Below are 8043 nucleotides of genomic sequence, written 5' to 3'. Positions count from 1 at the left end.
ATATTCGCATTGCGATAGTCCAAGTTCGCATTGCGATAGTCCAAGTTCGCATTGCGATAGTCGAAGTTCGCGTTGCGAATCTGGAAACTGATTTGCGATACCGGAGATCGCGTTGCGAATTATCGATCGCATTGCGATTTAGTTGGTCATTTTGGCAAATCCAAAAAAATTGGTTAAAATCGTATATTATAAGGCATTTTTGGTCAATAAGATTATTTTCTCTATATTTTATAACATGATATCTAAAGTGGTCATTTATCTTCTCAAAGGTATTTTTTAACAGTAATAGTAAACATGAATAATTCAAAAACATCTCTCAAAAGTACTTTTAAAAAAAAAATTTAAAAACGATGCTAATCAGGCCCTTAATCTGCGTTTGAGATAATGAATCTTTTATTCAATAAAAAGGCAAAAAGTTCCAATGTCTTGCTATAGGGAGCTTTTCCTCGCACTTTTTAACTGTTAAACATAGTATTTCAATTTTACATTACACATTTCCCCGTAGAAATGAACCATGTTCCCGCCCTTCTCTAAAGTTCATCATCACCAAAATAGAATTACAATCTTATAACTATACGTATTTTTTAAGTGTTTAATCAATTATATCTTGGAAGCATCAGTTGTTACCCGGCACCGTGCAACGGCGGTCTTCGAACCAGATTGACGACCCAGATGGTCACTGATGAAAGTGCCGGCCAGCATGAGCTTTGCTAAATCGATGTTGGTTTTCACACCGAGGCCGTTAAGCATGTACACGACATCTTCGGTAGCAACATTCCCTGAAGCTCCCTTTGCATACGGGCAGCCACCCAATCCAGCTACTGCGGAATCCACTGTACTAATCCCCATCTGTTGATACAACACAACATATATGCTATAATCAATCTCACCTTGCAATAAACCTTTCACTCCATAAGGCTATGGGGAAAAGAAAAAAGGTAGCCCGTAATGCTTCGCAATTAACGATTTTCAGTTCTATGCGAAATATTCGAACCCTGTGTTACTCCATATGGTAAAGGAACTAATTGTTATGCAATGAATCGATATATGGCTCGACTGCATTTTTCTAAAGGCTTACTTGGAGAGAGATTAAAATGTTCGAAAGAGATTGTCCATAAGTGTCATGGAAGTGGACAGCAAGCTTTTCAGCAGGAACAACGGCCATCACTGCTTCAAGCATGGGAACCACCGTACCTGTGTCAAAGAGAAATGGCAATGAACTCCCCAAGGACAATTGTTTGAAATCACATAAATATCCAAGAGAAGAACAAGATTTTCACAGAATTTTACAAGCTTCTTGCACAGAAGTGATGCTACTCCCAAACTAAAACAGCAACCCCTATTCGCTTTTCACGTTTCTTTTCGTTGAATTGAAATCTTAATATCTACAAAAGCATTCATGTATGAGAGGACATTGATGACATGGATGGATTGATGCGTGTAGGAATGCATGCTTGAATATATGGATTTATGCATACATACATGTCATGTGATTGATGGTTGCATGCATTCATAGGATAGATGCAAATACATCATATGCATGCATATGACCTAGAGTAGGAGAAAAAGAATATGAGACAATCATTTGCAATATTCTATTGCTAGTTTATTTTGAAAAGGAATAATAGGCATATTGCAATAACTTTTTCAGTTCTTATTGCAATATTCATGCTTTTTACTCTCTGTTGTTCCTTTTCTTTTTACCGCCACATGAACCAAAGTAATGGCATAATTCTAAAATTTCAAATGAGGACAACAAAATAAAGAATGAAAAACATTAGAAGGAAAAAAAAGAAAGCAAATGTAACAACAAAAAAGCTAAAAAGTGATAACTTCCTACTCAACCACATACTTCTGTTTCTAAAAGGTGACAATCTACACTAGAGAATTACCAGGGGTACCGACTCCAATTGTATCACCAAGGGAAATTTCGAAACAGCCCATATTGTAAAGTTCCTTTGCCACATAGGCCACTTTGGACGGAGGAATTGCTCCCTCTACTGGACACCCAACCACACATGAAACATACCTGTAAAATTTTAGCAACATGTAATTTGGACATTGTACCAGCGAATATGAACAACAAAGTACAAAAAAACTACAACTACTAGAGTTATACTGCATTTGACGTGTCATTGAACAACAGTTTCAGAAATAGAATGGTGGAAAAGAAAGTTAAATATATTTAATTGCAAAACAAATTCCAAGAATCTATTAACAATGTACAATTAACAAAATCCACTCTCAAACTTCTACGCTAGCCAAACATACTAAGTATCAAGCCTTCTCCTGGAAACAACTAGAAATGGATAAGAAAAGATAAGCAAAGAAATAAAGATTTGAACACAGAAAATTTGCAAATTTATATTTTTAATGATTTGGTATAGCAGGCAGTAAATATCAACAATAGCTAAGTATGAAACTCAAGAAGAACCAGACATTGATACTAAGAACAACTACACATGCACTCAAGAACTTTCCAAAGTATGAATAGCACACCTGATAAATCTGCATTTCTGCCAAAGCATTTGGTACTTCATTCGAGTTATTTGATATCAATAAGCATAATTATATATGTATATCATCACTTGAGTTTCAACTAAATTGAGAACAGAACAAGATAATATTGGAGATACTGATCAGGGAACAGGAATAGTAGTTATCAACAACCATGAAAATAATGACAATAATGTTATAAAAGACATACCCGCGTACTGGAATTGAATGCTCCTTAGCAGCAAGGCAAACAGAACGGTAACGCACTAGGCTTTCTTTAATGCTACAATTAATGTTTGACTTGGAAAAAGACTCGGAAGCAGATGCAAAGACTGCAACTTCTTTTGCACCTCCTGCAACAGCAGCTTCAAAGCCCTAGAAGAATATGTACATTAGATTAGGAAATTTATATGACTTCACTTTGAGGTTGATAACTCTTTCAAAGTAAATTATCAACCATCAAATTCGGAGTTAGAACAGGCAATCTAGCATCCTCTATGTTGCAAACTGCTTTCATCACGTCTTTTGCGTCTGCTAACTATACAAAAAAGTAAAAGAATGAATCAACAGATGGTTATCTATATATCATCAAGAGATAACTAAAGCATCTCATTCATATCCAACAATAATTGTCCTCCATGACATAAATTAGCATGTAAGGGTCCGAATTAAAAATTCAAGATCAAACAAATGCTCAGATAAATATACATTTGCATATATCTAGATTTTCACGGAATAATATACACAAATATATGCATTTTCACGAGATATAGAAAGGTAAAGAATGAACCAGATGCAGGTTTTCTCAAATATCAGCAAGAGATACTTCAAGTGTCTCACTTGCATCCAACAACAATGTTTTCCAGGCCATAAATTTGTAAGCATGTAAGATTCTGAATTAAAATACAAAAAAAATGCATGGATAACATATTCATACAGGATATATACATACATTGGTAGGTACAGCTGAAGAACACATACGAAAAGGATATTTATTTATTGCCTTGAAATTGAAATATTCATTTTTAGAGGATCTTCACTGAGATTTGAGGAATCAAGAATCACCAACTACAAGAATTTTGACAGGCCAATAAGCACCTTAGATGTGATTAACCTCATTCAATAGTTCAGCAATAATCCTAGAATAACTGTAGCGAGCGAGAGTAAACTAGGAGCTTCATGCAAAGATTTTGTGCATAAAGCTGTTCTTCATTGACATATTTAGATATCTACTAATTTCAGTAAGAAATATTTTACAATATCATCAAAGAATTTCAAAGAAAGAAGGCTAACAGGAAGGCTGTCTAACTTTGAGGAATCAAGAATCACCAACTACAGATTTTGACAGGCCAATAAGCACTTAGATGTGATTACCCCTTCAATAGTTCAGCAATAATCCTGAAATACTGTAGCGAGCGAGAGTAAACTAGGAGCTTCATGCAAAGATTTTGGGCATAAAGCTGTTCTTCATTGACTATTATATCTACTAATTTCAGTAAGAAATATTTTACAATATCATCAAAGAATTTCAAAGAAAGAAGGCTAACAGGAAGGCTGTCTAACCACAGCATAGCCTCTTATCCTAAATTCCAATCAGCATACAGGATCAAGATTCAACAATGTGCAACTAAAAATAGATTTCTTTCTCTCTGTTTTACCAAGTTCAAATACCAGAGCTTTATAAGAAATAAAGCCAAAGATTGAAAAGCACAAATGTTCCTATACCATTAAAAAGGGGGCAGGATGGTAGACTCTGGTTGAGCTTAAGGTGGCTTCTTTCTAAAGGTACTTAGCATAGTAAACAGTAAAGATAACTAGTCTGTTGGAGGACATAGTCGATGAAGTAGCTTCAGGTGAAGAAAAAGGGAAATAAACAAGGAAAAGCGACACATGTTATATGTTAAAGAAAACAACAACTCAAATAAGGCCCAGAAATCATGAGCAGATTAACGCTCACAGGAAGGCAAGGAAAATCTGGAATTAATCCCAAAAACAACTGCCCCATTGCTCGTGGTTATAAGATCAATTTTTTATTGACATTCTTCGAAACCAACTCAAAAATGCATCCAAATTGAAACAACAGTCGATTTTTAAGGCTGTGAACATCATTGCAACCTCTATCGGTTATAAATATAATCATCTAGTCATATCAAACGAAATGGAAACCACAGAAAAGAAACAATAATTACTATCTCCGTCTAAAATAAGCAAGTCATGATACCTGAGGAACCCATTTAGGAGAGACAAAACTTTTGCTTCAACACAGGCAACCCTGAAGACACCAGTCTTCGAATCAATTCAACCTTCACAGACGTTGGTACAATATTCTTCTCATTCTGTAATCCATCCCTTGGACCAACTTCCACTATCTTCACAAACTTTGGTATACCTTTTAACTGCTTCACATTAATAAAAGAATTTAGATGAAGCAAGAGCTTCAGAATAGTATAATGAAGCACAAGAATGAAAACACATTTCACACATACAGAAACAGCTTACATAAATCCTGATAGTTTCAAAAAAGAAAAATGTACAATTCCATTCAGGTTATTTATTACCTGTTTGTTATATATCGTATGCCTCTGCCATTGCACTTGGAGCTATACTGGTGATCCAGCCAGTTCCTTGATTTAGAAACATGTCCAAGTTTCACCCTATTCTTGTTTAAGCTTTTAGCCCTTCGATTAAAAGCTTCTCCTTCAGACACATCCCTCACATGTCTTCTCCATGGGAATGTCTCCCCTGTATATTCGTCATGATCCTCACTGAAAACAGATTTAATTATAAAGTCGATATTGAACTGATACTGCAATTTTATTGTTAATTTTTGGAACAAAAAAGTAGTATATGAGTTCTCTTAGGGGAAAGTTCCAAAGATTACAGTATATGACTTACTCGCAGCTATTAGATGTGCTACAACTCCTCCCATGATCCAGCAGTTTCCCCTCCCATACATCTCCTCTGGGACGACAAGCACCAGCTGAGAACCTCTGAATCCTATCAATAGTACTCATGCTAGGAAGCTTTCAAAACCAAGTGGCTCCTCCAAACTCGACACGTGAACAAATCCAAAGAAGATACTGAAGAGTAACCAGAACATAAATTAGAGCTCAACTATAAAAGTTAAATAAGGCCTTCTGACAAGAGAGAAGATCAATGGCAGAGCAATAAAGGACCATTTGATTTATTTAAACATGCAATTTTTCAAAATATTTCAGCAGATAACCCTACACAAGTACATCAGTCAGAAAAATCGCATGAAAACGCAAAGCACTTCCCATATCTCACTGAACTTATGTCAACATCAGGAAAGAAGAGGAATTACCTAAACCTTTTTACCAGCCCCATGTAAAATAAATTCTATTTAAAGATAGTGGTGCAAGGGGGAGGACAGGTTACTTATCTAATTGCAATGGTTTATGATACAGATATTAAAACGATTTTAGTAAGTGATTGAATCAAATGATGATGCAAAAACTTAAAACAGAGTAGCAACAAAAGCAAATAAGCTGTAAGAGCAGACAGCCTAGCAAAGTCTGACACTTGCAGCCCAGTAATCATAATCAATAAACATAGAATTCCAAATTCCTGTAAGATAAACTAGGTGATACTAAACATTTTTCAAAGATTACAAGCAGATGTCGAAAAACTAAGACTGCTTTATTCTTCTTTTTTTTTTGGTCTTACCAAAGTGCTTCAAAAAGGCATAAATATACTTCATGTAGAGAAAAATAGGACATGGTAGTTTTTTCTTAAATAAAAGAAATAAGAAATAGGGGCATCAGGTTAAATAAATGGTTAGACAATAATCTGACTTGTTGGAAAAGTTATATGAGAAAAGACACAACAACAGGAGAAGAGAGATATTTATCCTTAAAATTGGAAAAGTTATGAGAAATGACAACACAAAAAAAGAGTTAATATCCTTAACATGATACTATAGATATCAATTGAGCCAGTTCAACCAAGCAACCATGCTTTATTTGATTCTACACTTTGTTCTAGTCTATTTCATGGTTCATCTATTTCTTCAGCACCTCAGTACCTCACCCTTCTTTTATTATCCTCCACTTCTATTGAATTTGTTTCTATTTTCCACGGTAGCCTGCACAAATCCTACCATCCAAGGTACCATACAAATTATTCAATCTGAATCACGTTCAAATCCCAAGTTATTTCGGATCTGCACTTCAAACTGACATTCAAGGAAAAATAATTTCTTTAAAGTGGACATGTAATGACCCCCAAGTGAACTAAAAATATATTTCCTGAATGAATTATATTTGCTACTTACTAGCAAGTCAGGTTTTGTGTTGTCCTTTCAAGCAGCAAAGGAAAATATGCTGATAAATCACCTTTGAGCAAATTCGCCCTCAGAAACAAGAAAATTTCATAAATAGATGTTTCAAATTCTCAAGCAACAAATGTAAGCTACTCTATGCTCTTATTGTTTGCACGTGCAACACATATACAAATATGGATTTTTACATTGAACTCCAAGCTTTTACATTCTTCTCTTTTAGCCCTTTAAAATGATATCTATCCTACTTGAACTGAGGTTCTAACCAGTTCACATTCCTTTAAATTTTCTAGGCAACCACAAACAGCAGAAACAACCAGAAATTAATCCATCACAATTCAAAACTCTCAAAATCATAAACCGAATGTTTCAGCTTCTAAGGGGAAAAAGGTTGTTTCATAACTACATCATTTTTCTGTTGACATTTGTTTTTCAATAAAAATAGAAAACTACAAACTAAAAAAATTGAACTCGCCATCAAATCTACCAACCAAAAAAATGAAACACAACATTCTAACTCTCATTAATTTTCCTCAATCGTTTAGCTAATAGACTTCGCGGCAACCAAACAGAACGAGAAAAAACAAACTCATCAATAAATCAAAGAACATTAATGAAGAAGGGAGAATAGAGTGAATTACCGAATTAGGAATTCTAATAAAGGAGAAAAGCCCTCGAATTTGGGGGTTAGATGAATTCGGGGTTTTTTTCTTCTTCTTTGATTGCTTGTTCGAGAAGGGAGAGTTAATATAGATGAAAGAAGAAGCAGGTAAGGCAACGTGCAGGACAGAGTTGTTCACAATGCGGTCCTTGTTTTAGTTTGGTGGCACAATTTTTTTTGAATTTAATTAGTATTTATTTTCTTGGATAAAATATATAAATGGTCTTCCGACTATATAGCATTGCTTGGTTTAAGTCTTTATTATTAAAATTATAAAATGCTCCTAGTTATATAGTATATTTCTTGAGTCCCTAATCTATTAAAAGTTACAAAATGCTCATCTGATATTTATATGTTCCAAACTTATCACTTTTTGTTAAAAAATCAGCGATCGTCTGAGTTAAATTAACATGCTCACAAGATATGATAAATCATATTTTTATGATGTCTACTAACACGTCATTACTTTCAGTACTAGCTCGATGATATATAAATAGATAGTTAATCTAAAATAAAACTCAAACGATTTTGGGATCATATCTCAATCACATGTTAACGTTCAACTCAGATGACTGTCAATTTTTTA

At 34.5% G+C, this 8043-nt stretch overlaps 1 pseudogene; it reads right to left on the bottom strand.

The window, feature by feature from the left end:
• Positions 1 to 406: 406 nt before the first annotated feature.
• Positions 407 to 7592, bottom strand: LOC120128643 (annotated as a pseudogene).
• Positions 7593 to 8043: the final 451 nt, after the last annotated feature.

The sequence above is a fragment of the Hibiscus syriacus genome, unplaced genomic scaffold, assembly GCF_006381635.1.
Source record: "Hibiscus syriacus cultivar Baekdansim isolate YM2019G1 unplaced genomic scaffold, ASM638163v2 tig00001644_pilon, whole genome shotgun sequence".
Taxonomy (NCBI): Eukaryota; Viridiplantae; Streptophyta; class Magnoliopsida; order Malvales; family Malvaceae; genus Hibiscus; species Hibiscus syriacus.
This window is presented reverse-complemented; position numbering and strand designations above follow the sequence as displayed.